Source organism: Mirounga angustirostris, unplaced genomic scaffold (assembly GCF_029215605.1).
Source record: "Mirounga angustirostris isolate CCGP_5_RB_7025 unplaced genomic scaffold, mMirAng1.0.hap1 SCAF_6, whole genome shotgun sequence".
NCBI classification, from domain to species: domain Eukaryota; kingdom Metazoa; phylum Chordata; class Mammalia; order Carnivora; family Phocidae; genus Mirounga; species Mirounga angustirostris.
The window spans coordinates 122,295,152-122,316,816 of record NW_026991714.1 but is presented as its reverse complement, the minus strand read 5'-3'; the positions used below and the strand labels follow the sequence as shown (position 1 = coordinate 122,316,816).

General features: G+C 40.6%; 1 protein-coding gene across 1 annotated transcript in view; it reads right to left on the bottom strand.

Moving 5' to 3' along the window:
- PLCE1 (phospholipase C epsilon 1) overlaps positions 1-21,665 on the bottom strand; it is a 312,623-nt gene that overhangs the window by 111,269 nt on the left and 179,689 nt on the right. The window lies entirely within an intron of this gene.

Below are 21,665 nucleotides of genomic sequence, written 5' to 3'. Positions count from 1 at the left end.
AGTAAGACCTTTGGTGAGCAACACGCCTGGACCAGATTATCTTAACCATCTACATGGATATCTTTAGAGAGCTATGTTTTTTCATGATGTCCTTTTATTGAGGGTCCGTATAAAATATGGCCAGAGAAAGACTGTTTCCAATGTTTTTGTCCTGTAAGCTGCTCTTGAAGACTATCCATTGTCTATAGGACACAGAAAACAATTCCTCCCAGGGCTGAACTTGGATTTTCTGACAATCTGGTAGGTTGCTGCTTTTTTTCCTTTCTTCCTCTTTTTCCTTCTGTTCCCTCCATTCCACATTCCTTTTTCAGATAATGAGAACAATATAACCCATCACATCTCTCTTTTTGTCTAGGCTACCCGGAAGCTCTGACCAATTTTTGAATCAATGGCATCAAGTTTCCTTTGGCCTAGGCATTCTTGCCCACATCATTCCAACCTCTCCTGCATGATTCTAGACTTTTCGCTCCATTGTTTTTAAAAGCCTCTTGAGGGTTTTTTTTTTTTTTTTCCCAAGGAGGAAGAGACATAAACGGTACACTAACAAACAGTCCAATGGTGACATTTTACAATTTACAGGTAAGGAAAATAAGGTCCAGAGAGGCTGACTTAGCTAAGAGCCACAAACAGCTGGTTAGGGAAGCTTTCAGACTAAAACCTCAGGGTTCCCACCCTTCCCACTATCCCATATTGTTTCAAATTAAACATTAATATTTCTTCTCCCTTCACATGTTGTGGATATTCACTCAGCTTGATTTTCTTTGTGTTCCGCTTTTGGAAAGAGAAGCTATGGATGGGGTCTGTGTGATTTTTCCCCACTCATCATGTCAATGCACCAGGTTGACAGGGTCCAGGGGGGAGGGAGATACCTTCTCATATCTTTTCTGTCTACAGAGGACCACCTCCAGCAGTCTACCAAATTCACTTGGGACTTCAGACATAATAATGGGAATATGTACAAAACACCTTTAGGAAACCAAGTATTTCTGAGTATGACATTTTTGTTGTGGAGTTTGGGATCCCCAGAAAGGACAGAATGAGTTTAATGCAAGCTGAAAAACTCTACATGTTGAAGTTTAAACTACAGAAGTTTATACTCCAAAAGCAGGTGTGATCAATTGGATTAAAAATAATAATAATTTCTGCCTGAAACATTAATATGAGAGTAAAAAATCCTATTGGTACTTTGATGTTTCCTTGTATGGAAAAAAGAGGGCAAGTCTAAAGATGGGTCTGGGAGTGCTAATTTGGATAAATATTCAGGGTAGACTGACAGGTGTCCATAAGTGGTGTGCAGGAGGGGGTAACAAGTCAGGGGGAACAGAGTGTGACACAGCTCTCCCATTTACAGCTGTGTGGACTCAGACAGGTTGTCCAAGTCTGTTGAGTCTCAGTGTTCCCATCTGTAAAATGGGAACCACAGTAACTATACTGCAGGACTGTGCAGAGGATGGAATAAGGCCACACGTGTGGGGCACACAGTGTGGTGCCGACTTAGGGGCTCAGCTGACTGTGGATGTTACCATGTCTGAGTCGGGTGACAGCAGCTATCATAGCCAGTCACTAACTATTTCACTTAACCAACTAGGCAAGAATCATACAGAAAAGCCTGAGAGGACACAGTAGTCCCGGAAGGAAGTGAAGTACCTGGGTACATTTAGCTGAGGACAAACTTAACTCCCTGGGGGTGGAGGCAGATGCAGACAGGATGGTCTTCAGACTGCAGCTGTGATGAGCCAGACTTACGTTAGGATAAATCAAATCCACGAAGAAACTCTGTACCTGGTAATTGTCTAACTCTGCAGGACTTAGAGTGTGCAGTTGCAAGTTTTCCTCACCTTGTCATCACATCCTAAATGGCCAGCTTAGCATATAATAAGCCAAAGTGCCCCTAGAGAGTAATCCTGGGGAAAGACCACAGTCTTAAGGTCAGAGCCCAAGGAGAAGAAAGCCTAGCAAATGAGTGGTTGGCAGCCCTGAATCTTGGGGGTGGGGTGGAGGAGCACCAGCCTCTTTGGGGGTGGGGGGGTGATGGAGAAGTTCTTGGCTCAGTTTCATCACAGACAGTGATTTGGATCTGAATGTAAAAACATCTTGCCAGAAACTTTCTGTTATAAGAAGCTCACTAGAAAGCAATGAAAGATTAAACTGCTACATATCCTTTAAAGGCATCACTATTATCTTAGGGGAGAAAGGACACTTGAAGCCAGGAATAAATTAAGTTGAAAAAAGGAATATAGGAGTTTTCCTTTGGTATAAAACATCTTAATGGACTGACCCAGATGGTCCAGATGTTTTTAAGTGGACATATTCTACATGCCACAGTCACATTATAAAATCTAGAGTTCCGTAACATTTTAAGTTGATCTTATTTGTATAGTTGCTCTTATTTGTTAATTTGAAAAGTAAAACTAAATAACATTTTAGAGAACAAACAAAAATCAAGCTGGATTTTGTTTTTAACTTGGCAGAAAGAGTGGCCTTTGATATTGTGTCTGATAGTCTGAGTAACTACCTGCTGGATTTTTATTTATTTATTTTACCAATTCTTTCTCCATCTTTCTTTAAATTTTTAAAAGGAAATGCCTCCCATGGGGATTAACATAAGAATAAAAAAAAAAAAAAAAAAAGGAAATGCCTCCCAAATATCTATAGTCATCTTTTTGGGGGGTATCTCAATGAGCAACAATAAAAAAAAGCATAATAAATGTTTCATTTGAAGCTCACACAATTTATGTAATACAAAGCTTTGAAAGAACATATGTAAAATTTCATCATTATTGAACTGAAATTCCTCTGGGAATATTTTCAGTGAGGCAAAGTGTTCTATATAAACAAATGAAATTTTGTATCTTCCTAGTTCTTATTTTGCAAGGCAATAACTTTTTTTAAAGTAAATTTTTATTATTTTGAAATATTTTTCAGAAAATAATTGATAGTACAGAGAATTCCCATACACCCAGCTCCCAATTTTCTCCTTTTATTAACATCTTAAGTTAGTATAGTACATTTGTCACAATTAATAAAACAAATTGGTATGTTATTATTAACTAAATTCTATATTCATTTTTTTTCCTGAGTTTTCTAATTTAGTCTTTTTCCAGAATCCTGTCCAGAATATCATATTGTGTTTAATCATTGTTTCCTTAGGCTCCTCTTGACTGTGACAGCTTCTCAGACTCCTTATTTTTATTTTTTTAGATAAAGAGAGAGAGCGAGAGCTCAAATGCACACAGGGGTGGGAGGGACCAGGCAGGGCAGAGGGAGAGGGCAAGAGAGAATCTTAAGCAGACTCCACGCCGAGTGCAGACTCCACCTCGGGGCTCGATCTCACAACCCTGAGATCATGACCTGAGCTGAAACCACGAGTTGGGTGCTTAACTGGCTGAGCCACTCAGGTGCCTTTCAGACTCCTGATTTTTAATGACCTTGGTTATGAGACATACCGGTCAGGCATTTTGTAAAATGTCCTTAGTTGGGATTTGTCTGATGTTTTTCTCATGATTAGACTGGTGTTAAGGGTTTGTGGAAGGAAGACTACAGAGGCAAGGTGCCATTCTCATTATATCTCATCAAGGGCAAATGTTATCGACATGACTTTTGCCTGTTGACATTAACCTTGATCACCTGGCTGAGGTAGTGTTAGCTTACTTCCCTCCCTGTAAAATTACTCATTTTTCCTCCTTTTTCATACTGTGCCCTCTGGAGGGAAATCACTATATGCAGCTCACACTGAAGGGGTGGGAGGTATGCCAAACCTCCCAGAGGGTGGAGTTTCTAGAATAAGTTATTTGGAATTCTTTTGCATAGGAGATTTGTTTACAGTTAGCCTGTGAACAACATGGGGGTTAGGGCTGCTGATCCCGCCCCCCGCTCCTGCCCTGTCAAAAATCCACATAGAACTTCTGACTGCCCCAAAACTTAGCTACCTATAGCCTACTGTTGACCAGAAGTCTTACTGATAATAGTGGAATTAATACATATTTTGTATATGTATTATATACTGTATTCTTAAACAAAGCTAGAGAAAAGAACATGTTTTTAATTAAGACAATTATAAGAAAGAGAAAACGAATTTACAGTATTGCATTGCATTTATTGATAAAAGTCCATACAGAAGCGAACCTGTGTGGTTCAAGGGTCAACTGTATTCCTACTTATTTACTCAGTCGTTTACTTTTACCAGAATAGACTCATGAATATTTATTGTATACTTTGGGCTATGTTGAGAGTTTAGATCCTACTCCATGATATTATTGCCTCTGCATCCATTTTGTGTGGCCAAGCAACCCATGGGGGCCTTGAACTGATACTAGCTTCTCCTGAGAGCAGCACCCTGTGTAACAGCCCTCAGAGTCACAAGTAAATGTGAGTTCCGGATATGACTTCCTGAAAGACCCTTGTGACAAATACTCTCCCTTGCCACCCAGGGCTGCCCCTTGTATAAGACCCCTCAGAAGCTTACTGTAGCCCCACTCTTTTTGGTTTGAAATGACCAATCCAGCTTTAGCCCAGTAACCCCAAAGCATTCCCCTGCGGACCCTAATAAAGGCATGTGCCCCACATCCTGCCTCTCTTCTGCCTGCAGCCTGCCTTGACTTCCCACAGTGGCCCTTGTAGGCAAGCCATGTTCCTCCTCTAGCACCTGTGAGTAGTAACCTTCTCTAGTTCACTTTCCCTTGTGGCCTTTTGTTGAAATGTGGCTGACTACTGGACACCCCAGAATTCTACCTAACAAATGTTCATTTAACAAAATCAAAACAGGCTATAATCTAATACTACTTTATTTTGTTCAAATTGCTTTAGCTTTGACAATTGGGACATTTCTAAGTTGCCTCCTGGCCTCTTCAACATACCCCATCCTGGTGTGTTTTTGACTATTTCCTTACATTCTAACACTACCAGACACTCCAGGTTCATCTTAGATATCTCCTGTCCCAGTCTTAGAATGAACTACTTCTCTAAGGAAACCAGGTTCCTTTTTATTGGAAAAAGGTATTAGATACCAAGATCTGGGGATCAGATGGGCTTATTGCTACTGGGGTGTCAGCTGCTTCTAGGCCCCCTCAGATGACAGAGCAAGGAAATGTATGTATGTATACTGACCAGTGAATACATACATATCTCTACACATTTCCACATGTAACCATCTGTATATTACAGTAAAATTAGTTCATACTAATGTCAAGGAAAAAAACCTTTGCTTGTTTGTTTCTTACGCCTTTCTCTCTCTAGCATGGAAAAAAAGTAAATTTCAATAGTTGGAAAATGTTGAAGAGATTACTTCTATAGTCAGTTTTCCTACCCACCCCTTTCACCCCTACTGCTATGGGACATTTTAGAGAGCCAGTCCTCTCAGTTGCTTTAGCTGTCCTAAATGCCTTGCCCTGGGGACACTGCCTGGTTGAAGCCTGCATGTAGTTCTCCCACAGCACATCACACTATCTGTCCTGTTGACTCCACTCCTGCTGACTTCCATCACATAGGGTCATTTTTCTTTAGAAAGCTGACTCACACTTGATGATTTACATCTTGGTCATTTATCTGCTTCTGTGAAAAGTTCAAAACCTAGAGCCAAGACAAATTCTAGAATGCATCTAAGGCAAACCTCTTGCTGCTTTAGACGTGCCATAACTCACTTTGTCTGCCAAGATGGAGAGGGAAAAATGAAACCTTTAGCTCATGTGGGAAACACAATTTTATATATAAGTGGGCATGATCATGATCATCGGACACAGAAGCGTCTACTTGGCTGCAGCACTTCACAGGTTACAAAGCACTTCTACTTATGCAGTTTCGCTTTTATTTCCATCGAACAGTCCTGAGATATTAAGGCAGTGTTTGCTCTTTCATTTACAGATGAAAAAAAACGGAGTTTGTGACAAGAGGATACGGAGCAACTGGAACTCTCACATATTGCTGGGAATGCAAGATGATAGAGACACTTTGCACATCACTTTGCAAAAGAATTTAGTATTTACCCAAGAGGAATGAAACCTATATTCACCTGAGAATATTTTTAGTGGCTTAATTCATAATCACAAAAAACCCTGAAAATAACCCAAATGTCTCTCAACTGATTAATAATAAGCTATGATAGATATACGTACAATGGAATGCTACTAAAAAAAAATTACCCAAGTATGAAAAAACAATGATGAATTTCCAACGCATCCTGCTAAATGAAAAAAAGCTAAGCTCAAAAGGCTATCCACCACTGTAAGATTCCATTTAAATGACATTCTGGAAAAAAGCAAAATGATAAGGAGAGGAATCAGATCAATATTCCCGAGGTCTGCAGTCAGGGGAAGAGACTGACTACAAAGGAACAAAGGGAACTTTTGGAATGAGAGAAATATTCTCTATCTTGATTGTGGTGGTCGTTACACAATTGTATGCATTTGTTAAAATTCAAATGGTACACCAAAATGGGTGAATTCTACTGTAGGTAAATTATACTTCAATTTAAAAAAGGAAGCATGAAAATTGAAAGGGGAAGGTGGTGGAAAGGAAAGTTTAAAGAAGCTTAGTTACCAACTAAGCAAGTTGGGCATAGTCACCAAATGGAACCAGAAATTGAACCCAGGTCTTCTACCTTCAAGTCCAGAGCTTTTCTATTGAGAGTGGACACATTTCTAGAAAAGAACTGATTTTCAGTCTTCCCTGCTTATGGACACAAACTCAGAATGGGAATCCTAAATGCTGATCCCTCTCTTCTTCACACTTGGAAGTAGAGCTCTCTCATTTTCCTTCCTAGGACAAACGTTGATCCTTAAGGATTTGGAATGACAATAGCCAACCTATGAAGGATGAGACTACATCTTAATGTCATGCCTCATTGTCAGAAATGTTGCAAGAAAGGATCTGAGTGGAGGATTTCTCCAAAGAAGATATACTAATATAAGCACATGAAAAGATGCTCAACATTATTAGCCAGTTAGGTAAATCAAATCGAAACCACAATGAGCTACCACTTCATACCTACTAGGATGGCTATAAGCAAAAAAAGAGAAGAGCAAGTGTCAGCAAGAATGGGGAGAATCCAGAACCCTCATCTGTTGCTGATGAGAGTGTAAGATGATACAGCCACCTTGGAACACAGTTTGGCAAATCCTCAAAATGCTGAACAGTGTGTTACCATATAACCCAGCAATTCCACTCTAGGTATATACCCAAGAGAAATGAAAACACATAACCATACAAAAATACATGAATGTTCATAAGAGCATTATTTATAATAACCAAAAAGTGGGAACAACCCTAATGTCAATCAACTGATGAATAAACAAAATGAGGTATGCCATACAATGGAATATTATTTGGCGATCAGTATTGATCCATGCTATAACATGGATCAAGCTTAAAAACATAAGGGTAAGTGAAAGAAATGATGTACAAATGACCCCATCTTATATGATTCCTTTTGTGTGAAATGTCCAGAATAAGCAAGTCCATAGGAACAGAGAATAGATTAGTGGTTTCCAGGGGCTAAAGTTAGTGAGGAATAAAAAACAACTGCTAATAGGTATGGGTTTCTTTTTGGAGCAATGAACATGTTCTAAAGTTATAGTGATGGTTATACAACTCTATGAATATACTAAAAAGCCACTGAAGGGTACACTCTATTTTTTATTATAAATTTTCTTTTTAAAAAATTTTAATTCCAATGTTGTTAACATCCAGCGTTATATTAGTTTTAGGTGTACAATATAGTGATTCAACAGTTCCATATATTATTCAGTGGTTATCTGAACTGTATACTTTAAGTGTATGCATGTATGGCATATGGATTATATCTCAATGAAACTTTTATAAAAATTATACTGAAAACAACAAACAAAAAAGAAGTGTTGCCAGGAGTAGAGAAAACAGCCAGGAAGGAGGACTGAGCATTCTGGCCAGGCAGTCCCACCTCATTAAGCCTGAGTGGGGCCCTTTCTCCCTAAATCTCTCTCATAAAAGGCAGGCTATAGATCCTCCCCTCCCATCTTAAAAAGTTTTCCCTCATCTGAGCTGGGAGTGCAGTTGCTTCATCTTTGGTGGCTCTGCCCAGCTGTAATAATCAGGCTAAAGATGGACTGGATTAGAAATCATCACCTCAAAGGAAGGAAGAGAACACTTCATGCCAAAATATATTGCAATAACAGAACCCTCAGTGTCACTCCCACCCCACAGAACCCCAGCCCCCTGAGCCCACAGCCTTGGCTGTTGACCAGCCCACTCAATTACTCCCTCTTCCTTCCCTCAAAATAGGGGTATAGGAAGTGGGTAGTGCATATAGGATATTCTGGATTCAGTATTACATTCAATTCACCTGACACATTAAGCATCAGAGGATTATAATAACAAGAGATGGCATTTCTTGATCATAACAATCTTACCTAGAGGGAAGTGTTATCCTCATTTGACAGATGGGCAAAAGGATGCTTAGAAAGATTTAGAAACTTAGGTCATGTAAACAATATAGCTGGGATTCCAACTTGGGGAGGTCAGACTCCAGAGCTCAAGTTCTAAGGGGGTGTTAGAGATCATCTGGTCTCATCCCTTATCTTAATGGTCAGAAAATGATGCGCCCAGGCTACAGGACTTATTCAATATGACAGAACTGGCTAGAGGCAAAGCAAAGATTCCAGACTCCTGATCTTATTAAAAGTTGCCTTGGTCTTTTTTAGATTCATGGTACAGATATGGAAGAAATTCCCTGAAGTCAGAGTCTCACATCCATAGTCCAGAGTTATCTAACTTGGGTTCTAAAACCATCCCAAGCAGATGGTATGTATTGTTTTCTCAAGGATTTCTAAGAAAGATGTTCCCAAAATCTTCAGAGAGTTATACTGCTGTAAAATGTCCTCCCCTGCACCCCTCCCTGCCCCCCAACTAGTTTCATTTTCCCAAGAGAAAAGGGAATCATTGGGTATGGTGCTCTCCTCCTCAAACATGTCATGTCATGTCCCTCCTCTTCCCAAAATAAATAAACAAATAAAGCCCCCAATTCTTAGGGTGACATTCTCAGACCCAAACTTCTATTTCCATTATCTCTCATTGTGTCCCTTTACACAGGGACTTCTTTCCGGTTAGTTGGATCTCCAGGGTTGGGACATTTAGTCCCTAAATCACAAAGTCCAAGAACTAGAAGAGCCTTTGTGGAACTGGACTAGTCCACTACCCTTTCTCTTTGACTGTGATTCTCACCTTGGGGAGGAGGGTGAGGACAGTCTTGGCCAGGATTGGGGCAGGGCAGGTAGGGGAGAGAACATGTAATGTTTTAAAAATGTATATTCAGTATTATAAATAGTTTTGTTCATGCTACTAATTATATTTGGAAATTCCAAAATCGCATTAGATGTTCACATGAAGGTTTTTAAAAAAAACATTTTGAAAGAAGACATGAGTCGAAAATGTTAGAAAACTTTAGATGCAGTTTCTCTGTTCTATGAATCCAGATATAGAGAGTGGAACCAACGCTAATATCAGTACCTCTATCTGCCACCTTTGTAATCATTCAAGAGCCCACCTAGGTGTGCCGAACTGTTCAAAATGGGGACCATTTCCCCAAACTTCTTGAGAGCTTGTAAGCAGTGATCTTAAAATGTTACAGAATTGGAAGGAAAAATTTCTCATCTGTTCTATAAGTAATCCAGAGTTACTAGTTTTCTAGCATCATTATCTTCACATTAGTTATTTATTGACTTCTGGAGTCTGGGTCAATCACTGTGGCAAACATATTTCCCTAAAATTACCTCTTTTAATTCTTGGAATGACCCTATTTGTTAGGTGGGTGTCATTAGCACCATTTTATAGAGACAGAGGTATCGAATGGTTAAGAAAGTAGCTTGGGGTCACACAGATAGTAAGTAGTGCAACAGGGATTCCAATTCAAGTCTCAGAGCCCATGCTCTCATCCAAGCTGCCATTTTCTGCACCATGTGAGTGGTGTGGTGTCTCTGTTACTTCCCAAAGAGTTCAACATGCAACAGTAACTCGTCCAGGCTGACGAATGTGAAAGGTGCATGCAGGGATCAATAAGGGAGAAAACTGGACAGGTATGTTGTAGAGCCCCTTGTATGTGGCTAAGATGTCTGCATTCTGTTTGCTTGGCAATAAGGAGTGCCTCAAGAATGAAGAGCAGACCGCTATGCCTTAGCAGTGTCACAGGGACAAGGAACAGATGTGGAAACCAAATGGATGAATGTGGACTTTGTTCATAGGTGTCACATAATTCCTTGGGAAAGGAGGCTACCCTATCAGCCAAAGTAGGATATTTGGTTCTGTGTGGGTTTTTATTAGCAGAATATCCCTCATTGGCATAGATAATAGTCACTTATATTGGACTACATAATAGGTATCTTGCCTTGTTTGGAATAGGAATAGAAACTTAAGTCCCTGTGTCTGGCTTGAAATTCTACTGAAATAGCTTTATGCCTCAAAGTAATATGAAGTAAACATTTTTATAACTGTTACAGATGTTAATAAGGAAATCACATTGTAAGAAGCAATAAAAAATGTACTTTAAAAAAAAGATAGTTTCATACCACACTTTCCATGGATTTAGCCTGCTTATCTCATCCATTGGTGGGGGACCAAGCTTTTGAGAGCCTAGCAGGGAAGCCCGCCTTATGTTTATTCTGCAGTAGAGAGAATTAGTTTCAGCTCACTTGCAGAAGTGGATTTCAGAGGAAGGGATTTGACAAAGTTGTTAAACTCAGTGGAGGCAGAAGAGGAAAACTGGGCTGATTATGTATCTGAGCACTGTCACTTTTTCATTCTGGCCCCCAGAGTATAAATACACTTCAGTATTTTTGTTAGGATTGCCAGAAAATCAGCAAGTGTTCACTTTCTTTGGCCAACAAAAGCATGACTCTCTACACAAAAATTTTCTGCACATTTATAAACAAGAACATTTAGAAAATCCCCTCTTGCTGAGAGATATGACAACAGATATATTTAACTGAGCCATAAAATAAAGCAGATACTGAGAATACCAGTAGGTTCATCAAGCACAGGAAAAGTTCTCATGTCTCTCTTCTGACACAAACTTATACACGTCTTCCTATCCCCCCACAAATACCTTCCCTGTCCTGAGCTGGCCTGATGAGCTATCAGCCAGGTTTCACCTTTGTTTTCTGTCAGACTTCTCAAATAAGTATACACAATCCAATTTCTACATTTTGTCACCATGGAACCTTGGTTTTCCAGCAGGCTATTTTCAGCAGCCCAGCAGGCTATTGCTATGGTGGTCTCCAAGTGACCCATGACCTCCCACTCAAATCTACGGCAAAAACTTTTCTCCCTCACAGAATCTCCCAGTTGAACCGAGGCCACTAGATGATCTCAAGCCATTTGGCAAACCTGTTCTGTAAAGAGCCTGATGATAAATATTTTAGGCTCTGTGAGCCATTCAATCTTGCCGCAATACTCAGCCTCACCATTACAGTGCCAAAGCAGCCATAGACAATATGTAAACTAATGAGTATGGCTGTGTTCCAATAACATTTTATTTAGGGACATTGAAATTTGAATTGCATACCATTTTCACCTAATATTATTTCACAAAATATTATTCTTTTGATTTTTAAAAAATTATTTAAAAAATGTAAAAAGCATTCTTAGCTCATAAGCTGTACAAAAAAAGGTGGTGGAATGGATTTAACCCCTGTGCCATTATTTGATCTAGGTCAATCTTCCAACCCAAACCAGGAGTTTCTTCCCAGCTTTGCAGCCAGTCAGCCAAGCTCTGTATGGACTTTCTCCCATCAGAAGAGGCTCACTACCTCAGAGGCAGCCTGCTCTAAGGCTGAGATGAAATGACTAGATTTGGTTCTGCCTGCTGACATCACAAAGAATAAGTCAACTTCAACTTTGTGGTAACCCTTCAAATACTGAAAAGTACCTATTCTGACCACCTGTTAAGTCTCCCATCTTGGGACAATAGTCCAGGTTTCCATTGTTGCTTGCACAGTGTTTTTTAGTTTTCTCTCTGCTCTGGTCTGTAGAAATCCTTCTGCAAATCTGGCCTCAGACTACACTTCAGGTGTGCCCAGTTTAGGGGACAGGTTAGTAAGGCCATTGCATTCTGTGATCTGCTCACCATCGTGGACTCTGTAATGCACTTCTGAACTTCCCTGGCTCAGGATAATGTGATACTTATTTTTGAAATTCTTCCCCCTTGGTCTTCATCACCCATGCTCCCTGATTCCCATGGGAGGCCCACATTCTCCTTCTCCTTGGAGCCTTTTATCTGCCACAACAGTGGGTGTTACCAAAGCTGGATCCTTGGAGTCTGTGATCTCTCTCACACTTGACATCTTAGAAAACAGATGAATTCTCATGACGCAGCCATCCCTTCTATTGGGATTATTCTCAAATTGTATCTGCAGCTTCAATCTCCTCATATGTGAGCTCCAGGTTCTCACCTCCCACACCCTTAAAGACCTTACTTTACTCTTATCCTAAAACCTTCATGCCTCAAAGCAAGTATCTCCTCATGGGATGATGATAATAATGGTGATAATAGCAGCAAGAGTAGAAATAACAATTAACATTTGTTGGGCATCTACAACTGTGCCAGGCACTATCTTGAGCTAAGGATTCATTATCTTACTTAACTTTCACAACAACCCATGAGGAAACTACTCCTAGCTCCTTTTTATAGGTGGGGAAATAGGCTCAGAGAAGCAAAGTAATTCAGCCAAATCCACTGTGCTAGTAAGTAACAGGGTTAGGATCTGAACCTTTGTATGTCTGAATCAGAGCATCTGCACTTGACCATCATGGATGGACTTTGTTACTGCCCAGACGATGTCACAGGTGCCCCATGTCTTCCAAACGCCCTGCCCAGAAAGCTTAAAGTCAGTCTTGACCCTTCCCTGAATTTAGCCTTCCTACCCTACTAGTCACTATACCACTAGGTTTCTTTTTCTAAACAATTGGGCGCCATTTTCTCCTTTTGTGCTCACCAGCATCTTACACCAGGTCCCTCGTCTTCATCCCCCGTTGTCTACAGCAACTCTCCTGATGGGTCTCCCCTCCTGGTATCATGCATGATCCTGCCCAGAATATGTTTGATCAAGCTGCTTCTCTCATTTGAAAGGTTCTCCCTGCCATCCACCTCTTTGCCATTCATTCACTCGACCCACCTTGGAACTGTCTAGTCCTTACTGATCCAGAACCCTCATCCCATGGGAGGAAGGGAGGAGGGGAGCCTAGAACATATGTCAACTGTCATGTAATTTAAATATTTTACATGCTTACTTCCTTTTCTGCTCCTTCTCCAGCTTTTGAGTGATCTGTGGCTAAACTGCTTTGGGAAGCTGAGGCATTAAGGCCCAGGCCCTCTTCCTCCCTATATGACAGAGTTTTCCAAAGCATGTTCTATAATGGATACCAGGCACTCAGTATTCACATGTGTTAGTGAAATACTGCATTCTGAGAGTCTCAATATACATTAGCATAATGAATGACCTGAGAAGTCCTGCAATGAAAAAAAAAACCCACCTTCATTATCATTGTTTGCCCAGCATGCGGCATATGTGTTAGGCCATTTTTCCACAGAATGCATACATCCCAAACAACGCACTGTGGGAGATACAACACTTGGTTACCCCCCAAATCCCTCAAACTACCATTTTGTTGCCCCATTTCTTTATTCATGGTATCTCTCATGACAAATGTTTGTTGTGCAACTAGATGCATAATTCTATATGTAAAGCCATATAACAGAGAGTTTGGGCTTTGGGGTCATAAAAGCCTGAGTTTCATCATGGCTTAGCCACTTTCTAGTTATGTGATATTGGGCAATTTATGTAGCCTCTCAGTTTTCTTATTTGTAAAATAAAGCAATAATTCCCATCTATCAGGATTGTATGAAAGCTAAATGTAAAGTGTGTATGTAAAGTGTTTGGCACAGTGCCCAGTGTAAGAATTAGCAGTGGCTACATTATTAATTTCTCTTTCATCATCACCATCATCACCATCACCCTCATCATCATCACCATGATCACCGTCATCCTCATCACCACCATCATCATCACCATATCACCATCACTATCATCAACATCATCATCATCATCATCACCAACATCACCATCACTATCATCTAAATAAATGGGAAAAAAATTAGACATCCTCAATTAGCTAACTGACAAATTAACCACATTTTCTCTTTCCCTTTGAGAGGATAATTTGACTTATATATCAAGGATGTGTCTTGGTTTTAGGAAATTATTTCATGGAGTATCTCAAATTATACCAAGAGACAAAATGAGAAGCCTCTGTTGGATGATTGCAGAGTTAAGGAAATTCACATCTAGCTTAAAAACACTCTGCAAAGAGGGGATTAATGGTGTAAAGCCAACCTGATGAGCATTCTAATGATGTGCCTTTGGGCTTCCTACTAATTCTTATTTGGTTTGACATTTTTACTAACAATTTGAATAAATATACATGAGACACATGTATCAAGCCTGAGTATGAAATAGATTGGAAGTAGTTAGCTTACTCAATATATAACTGAATTAATAGTAAAAAACTTTTGCCCCAAAATGCCCCCAAAAGATAAAATGTAGTAAAAGATTACATCCATGCAAGAAAACAACAAACAAAACAACCTATGTACAGAGAAAAGATGAACTTGGCCATTTGCATGCTAAAAGTCTAGGGGGTTTAGTTGACCTTCAGGTGGGCTAATAATTAGACACAGCTTATAGAAAAAAAATAATCAAATTAGCAGGCATTCAGAGCAGGAGAATGACCTAATTGCAAGAAGGGAGAGTCTCAGTGTTCAGAACAGACTAGGGAGCTTCATTTTTAAGAGGGATATTGAAAAATGCTCTGTTTTGACAATATGGGGAATGTCCAACCTCAAGAGAACCAAACAAAGGAAGACAATTTCTATTCGTCCCAGGGAATGACAGGTGGAATTTATAAGGAGGCGGATTTCAGTTTGATTTAAGGAAGAATTTTAAAACAAATTGAGCTCCATCAACATAACAGGCTCATTAAAATGGAGTGAACTCTGAAAGTTTTTAGCAAAAGCTGGGTAAGAATCTACAAGGGAGAGATGCCTACATTTGGTGGATGACAGAGGTATGTAACATAACCTCTGAAAGCTCATCAGTGATAATGTTCATAGTTGTGTCTGGCAAAAGCCTTCCCAACCTCCAAGGCTCTGAAGCATTTGGTCATCCTCAAGGGCAGTGTGCCTGGTGCCCTCTCTGTTCCTCTCTCATGGCACACAGTCCTTGCTTCTCATGTGGCATGGAATCACACTAGTTACTATTTATTGAGTACTATTCTGTGCTATTCTATTACCTTGCTTAAATGTCCCAATAACCCTGTGAAGATAAAATTAACACATTTTACAGGTGAGAAATATGAAGCTGAAATCAGTTTATGTCACTAACTTGCCCAGAGTCCTACAGTGAGTAAGTGGCAGACCAGGACTCAAATACAGACTTTAGCAATAGAATCATATTCTTTCCACTAACCCATGACACTTCTTTCACCATGATCTCTCACATGATAGCTAATGCTTTACATGGCCTTTTCTTGGTGTATATTTATTCAATATCTTAGGTCTTACATGCCTTGAACTAAATTGTAAATTCCTCGAACAAAAGGCCATGTCTTGCTTTTCTTTGTATTTCTAGTGGCACTTCTTTCAATAAACAACTGTTAATGTCAACTAGCACTATGCATTCATAAATACTTATTTATTGAGCATCTACTTTATAGCCGGCACTTTGCGAAGAACCAGACATACAGCAATGAACAAGTTTAAAAAGTTTCTAAGGATAAAAGCAAACAAGCAATAGCTTCCCTGACTTTTGAGGCGAGACATGACCAAGAGAAGGCAGCAGCTGTGGTATGACCAGGGTAAGAAGGTCTTAGGCAGAGAGAACAGCAAGTGCAAAGGCTATGTGGAGAAAACTAGCTCTGTATGTCTAGGAACAGAATAAAAGTCAATGTGATTGGAACGGAGCCAGAGACGGGGTGGCTGGTGTAAAGTCAGGGTGAAGTAGATGGGCAAAATCATGCACGGTCTTGGCATTTTGGATTTTATTCCAAATGCAAAGGGAAGCCATTGGGAGATTTTCAGCAAGGGGTGACCTGATCTGCTTTATGTTTATAAAAAATCACTCTGGCTGCTGAGTGGAGAACGGATTATAGGGTATGCAAGCATGAAAGCAATACTGAAGGTGAGTGCAGTGGTGGCCAGTGGTGGCAGGTGAAATGCTAAGGAGTGAGCCAATTCAAATGTATTTTGTCAGTAAAGCAACTGGAACTTGCTGATAGTTTCCATGGTAAGGGCTTGGGAAAAGAGAAAATCTAGGATGACTCCTAGGGTGTTAGCCTGAGCAACTGGGTAGAGGCTAAGATGGGGAAGACAATGGGTGGTACGTGAATGGAGGAGTGAGAAGTCAATCCTGTAGTTCTATTTTGGCCACATCTGAGCTGTCTTGTGGACACTGTTAGAATGTAGGCTTTGTGAAGGCAGAGGATCTGTGTGTCTTGTTCTGTGCTGTATCCCCAGTGCACAAACCAGCACCTAGCATATAAGCTGGTATGCAATAAAATCTTGTTGAATGAAAAAAGCCAAGGGGAGGCATTGAGAAGGCAACTGGATTTATGAATGTTTAAATCTCTTGCGCAAATGTAGATTCTTGGCAAAGCATAATTACCTTCCTCTTTGGCTCCTACATGTGCAGTAAAGATCTCTGAGAGAATGGTTTTTCAAAGAGTTGAATTAAATATCCTAATAGGGTCAGTTAATGCAGACTTGGAGAGGCTCAAAATCCTACTCTCTGACCAAAGCCTACCTGGTCTTTCCCACAGTTTCAGTGTCACTGAAGTGATATGTCTGATGGTAAAGAACACTGGGCCTTGAGGAGACACTAGGCTGCTTCTCTGAGTCATGTTTACTATTTGTAATAATAATAATAATTAACAACAGGAACAATACTTCTCACATACGTCAAAGCTTTTATTTGTCTCTTTGCTAATTTCCATCGCAGTCATTCTTATTTCTACCCATCCCAGGCTTGAAGCACTGACTTGGTGCCTGCCTTAAACGGAATAAAACAGGCCTCCAGTGGTCAACCGGAAGTTCTCTTTTGGGCTGGTTAAATCTTAGAGACATGATGGGAGCTTTAAGAAGGGTCACTAAAACCTATCATGGTAACAAAATGGTTTAAATATTTAAGATTTCAAAACCAAGTTCTCTACTGTAGCATGAGTACCAAAGAATGAAAAAAAAATGCAGAAAGAAAAAAGGAAGAGAGGAAGGAAGGAAGGAATTAAGGAAGGAAGGAAGAAAGGAAGGAAGGAAGGAAGGAAGGAAGGAAGGAAGGAAGGAAGGAAGGAAGGAAGGAAGGAAGGAAGGAAGGGGAAAAATAAAGAGAAGACAAGCAAGTAAGTTACCACATTCATTAAAATTTACTTTGGACTATCTGCAATAATGGACAACCTCAAAGACAGGAATCACTGTCCTATTTGCTTTGGGATACAGCTTTGTTCTTCTCTTTGAATTCCAGTGGGGCTGATGGTCGAGAGCTGTGATCTCTAAGCATTGGTGGCATCAGAATTATCTTGTGGAACTTTCGAAAAATACAGATCCCCGAGCCCACCACGTATCCATGGAGTCAGAAACTCCTGGTAGTGGGCGGCAGGCATGTGCATACTTTAAAAATACTCTGATGCCCTTGTCTTTGTTCAGCTGATCAGTGAAAACCACTGTTCAAGGAAATCGCATTAGATATTTCAAGAATGAGCACAGGCATGGAGGTCCTGATTCCAAGGTTCCTGGCAGCCCTCGTCCACCACCTTCTCCTGCTGTCCCCACATTGGGCACAGCCTCCCTCCATCCTGGTCCTTTTGGAAGTAGTGATAGGACTTAAGATTTTGAATTTCAAAAGCCATCTCTGTTGGGGTATAGGTTTCATGAAAAATAGAAGTAGAGAGTGAGAAAGAAACATATAACAGCAATGGTATGGGGAAGAGAGGAAGGTAAAGAAATAAAGCAAAACTTAGATTTTTTTTTGGCATCCTACATTCTCAGGCATCCAGTACCTCAAGGCTGAAAGGAACTTTATTTTTTTTTTAATTTATTATGTTATCTTAATCACCATACATTACATTATTAGTTTTTGATGTAGTATTCCATGATTAACTGGGTGTTATACGCAAACAATGAAACAATGAAAGGAAATTTAAAAACCAAAGACCTGAAATCCCCTTCTGCCTGATCTGTGGAAATGACAACTTACCCTAATGTTCTTCTGGGACAATATTCTAGGACACCTCAAGATACGGTTATCTTTCCCATGTCAAGGAGCACAGCCTCCCAATTCAAAGATGTTACGTTTTCTTTTCTTTTTTTTTTTTTTTAAAGATTTTATTTATTTATTTGAGAGAGAGAGTGAGAGAGAGAAAGAGCACAAGAGGGGGGAGCGGGAGAGGGAGAAGCAGACTCCCTGCTGAGCAGGGAGCCCGATGCGGGACTCGATCCCGGGACTCCAGGATCATGACCTGAGCCGAAGGCAGTCACTTAACCAACTGAGCCACCCAGGAGCCCTGAGATGTTACGTTTTCAATATCAGGAAGTGAGCACATGTGTTCAAGTCAACAAAGAGGTTAAATTCATTCTACATGTTGAGATCATAAAGAATATTTTGGGTTTTTTTTAAAGATTTTATTTATTTGAGAGAGAGAATGAGAGAGAGAGAGAGAGAGAGCACACGAAAGGGGGGAGGGTCAGAGGGAGAAGCAGACTCCCCGCTGAGCAGAGAGCCCGATGCGGGACTTGATCCTGGGACTCCAGGATCATGACCTGAGACGAAGGCAGTCGCTTAACCAACTGAGCCACCCAGGCGCCCCATAAAGAATATTTTGAGTCGTCCTACGAAGAAAATGGCTTTTTTTCAGAGTAAGAGAACGGAGTTGAGGAAAAAAGCTCCTTCAGCATCTGATTTAATAGCACCAGGTAGGCAACCCAAGAACACTGGCTTTGGAAGCCAGATCACCTGGATTCAAATCCTAGCTAGTCATTTAATTAGCCTCTTTGTGCCTCAGTTTTCTCATCTGTTAAGTGGGGGGACCATAATAATAAAAGAGATGGGATCCATTATTATTAGTTATTTTAATTTTAGGTTTTTTGTTTTGTTTTGTAACCAACATTGAACCATTTGTGTCTTAGATCCTCACTGCTTTACACACGTCATCCTTCTGAACACTCACATAACCTATTTGAGGTAGGTACTATTATTGTCCCCATCTAGAGATGAGGGATTAGGTAGTTAGCTTGAGGTTATGCAGCTGGGAATGGCGGATTAGAACCAAGGCAGGCCAACCCTAGAGCTGAATGATGATGCACGGTGATGCCATTCCTCATTCCGAGCCCTGCTGTTCACTGACAGTTACTGTAAGTGAGTAGAATCCTGTGAGTTCTGATTGCCAAGAACTGCCAATCACAATTTGCTGTCAATCAGCTCCAGGACAGATTAGCTTCCTACTAATAACCCTGCTCTTAGAATACGGCCCTACACAGTTGAGTCTTGGTTCAACTGCCTACTGTATTTTTTGGTCCAGAAATTTCTGGACTAAAATTTCTGTTAACTCGGGAATGCGTGGTGAAATGTTCTGGAGGATGAATATAGTGTCTACTTTCAGAGGTGCCTCTGGAGAGATGTGCTTTCCCAAGGAGAAATCTGGTTTTCCACAGTGAGCTGAAATTTCCCTTACGCTGAGGGGGCTTTATTAGCAATGCATCCCATGAGTATTCAGATATGAAGAAGAAGTTTGTATCGTAGCCCTAAACAGATGATTTACTTGGCTGTCTGCATAAAAGGAGGGGAGAAAAGCTTTGACAGGAACTTCTTCTAACATGATTGAACATACATATTAAAAAAACAGTATTTTTAAAAAATATTTCAAGTGAAGAACACATTTGGGCATGAGGACACTCCCCTACCCTAATCTCCACCATTATCATATGTCATGCATTTTCCTTACTGTGCAGAAATGGTCTTTCCTTGGCTATGATGAGACATAGTTTTAGATGTTGGAAAATGCCAAACTGATCAACACTTATGAAGTATATAAGGGATTCTGGCTGAAAGGACCCAGGTTGAAACAGCTGTTCTCTGGCCAGATGGTTTGCTTATTCTTGCGATTCTTTCCCAGATTGTTAAGCTGCACCTTGGCATTCTTCATAGAGGGGATGGCCTTTAAACTGTTGAACTGAAATCTAGTGAAACCTACCAGACAGAAGGAACAAGTAGCAACTGAGTGTCACTTTGAGCTGCCTGAATTTGTGTGGCTAGAGAAGCAGATTGATGACTGCTTAGGTTAACCAAACAGAAGGAGGTCGGGGAAGGTCACTTGGGCAAAGAACTAAGTAGAATCCCTCCACGGTCTTCTGGGGTCTCAGAATAATTGTGGGCTAAATCTTGGGCTCATGAACTTACCCTGGACCACCAGGTCCAAAAGAGGAGCCCAGAGGAATGTTCTTGCTAAAAATTACTCAACAAGAAAAGACTGCTCAGGCCAGAGGAAAAAGTGAACCTGCTAATAGCCTTTAGAGCTGAAAACCAATCTCCAGAGAAATCAACTATCTATTATACAAAAGAGTATCTGGTAATGGTGTGGGCAGTGGTGGTTACGGAGCAAAAATTCACTCTGTTGACAGGTCCTGTGGCCCAGCTGTAGAGGCAGACCACGGCGAGTTCTGATTTCCAAGGTCATCAATGGGTGAACCATAAAGACAGGAAACAGAGGCCATATTAAAGAGGCATAAGGTTTGAGAACCAGTGACTCAGAAATTCAATCCCAGAATACCACCAACTTCCATGTTTCACCATCGTCCTCAGGGGTGGTGGGGGAAGAAAGGCATGAGAACAAAGGGAGTAAGGATGGTCTTCAATCTTTAATAGCTTCTTGTCTCTTCTTAGCTCTCGTCTCTGCTTCTAAAGTATGCAATCTCTTCAGTGACATTATCTACAAAGACATGCCTCTCTGGCTCCTCTAGAAAAGAAAAATGGCTCTGGAATTTATTCTAAAAGAAATGAAAAAAAAAACAACAACAGTGAGAGCAAAAGGAATCTGGGCTAGAGGCAGAGGCTGGATAGGGGAAGAAAGTGAGGGGAAAACCCCCAGGATGATTTGAGACTGTCAAAGTAAGAGACTTTGTGGGTGGCCAGGAAGTGAGGTTGCTCAACCTGAAGAGAGAAAGAAAGAACACTGGTTTCTTGGAGATTTAGATCAGAGTATGACTACAGAGAGATGTCCAGATCAAAAGGGTTCAGGAAGACCTGCCTCCCAAATCAAGCAAAGCAGGACTGAGCTTATCCACACCCCTTAAGCCCCATCCGACAACCACTGGCTTTGGGGCTGACCCTCTGCATCTTCCATTTACTTGTGAGGTTAAAGAAATGACTCCCTTGAAAAGTTACTCTGATGTGCACCAGTCTTGATGTTGGGCAGGAGAAGGGGGAACGGGGAGAAACACTGCTTCCAAGCCACAATCTAAATTGATTCTCAACGATTTATCCCCTGGCCTTCCTTAATGTAAGCCATTTTTTCAGTTATTTTATGATTGTACTTTGAATTGCATTTTAACTGTATTTTCCTAAGAACAAGTGTTATGCAACATTGCCCAAAAGGCACCAGGG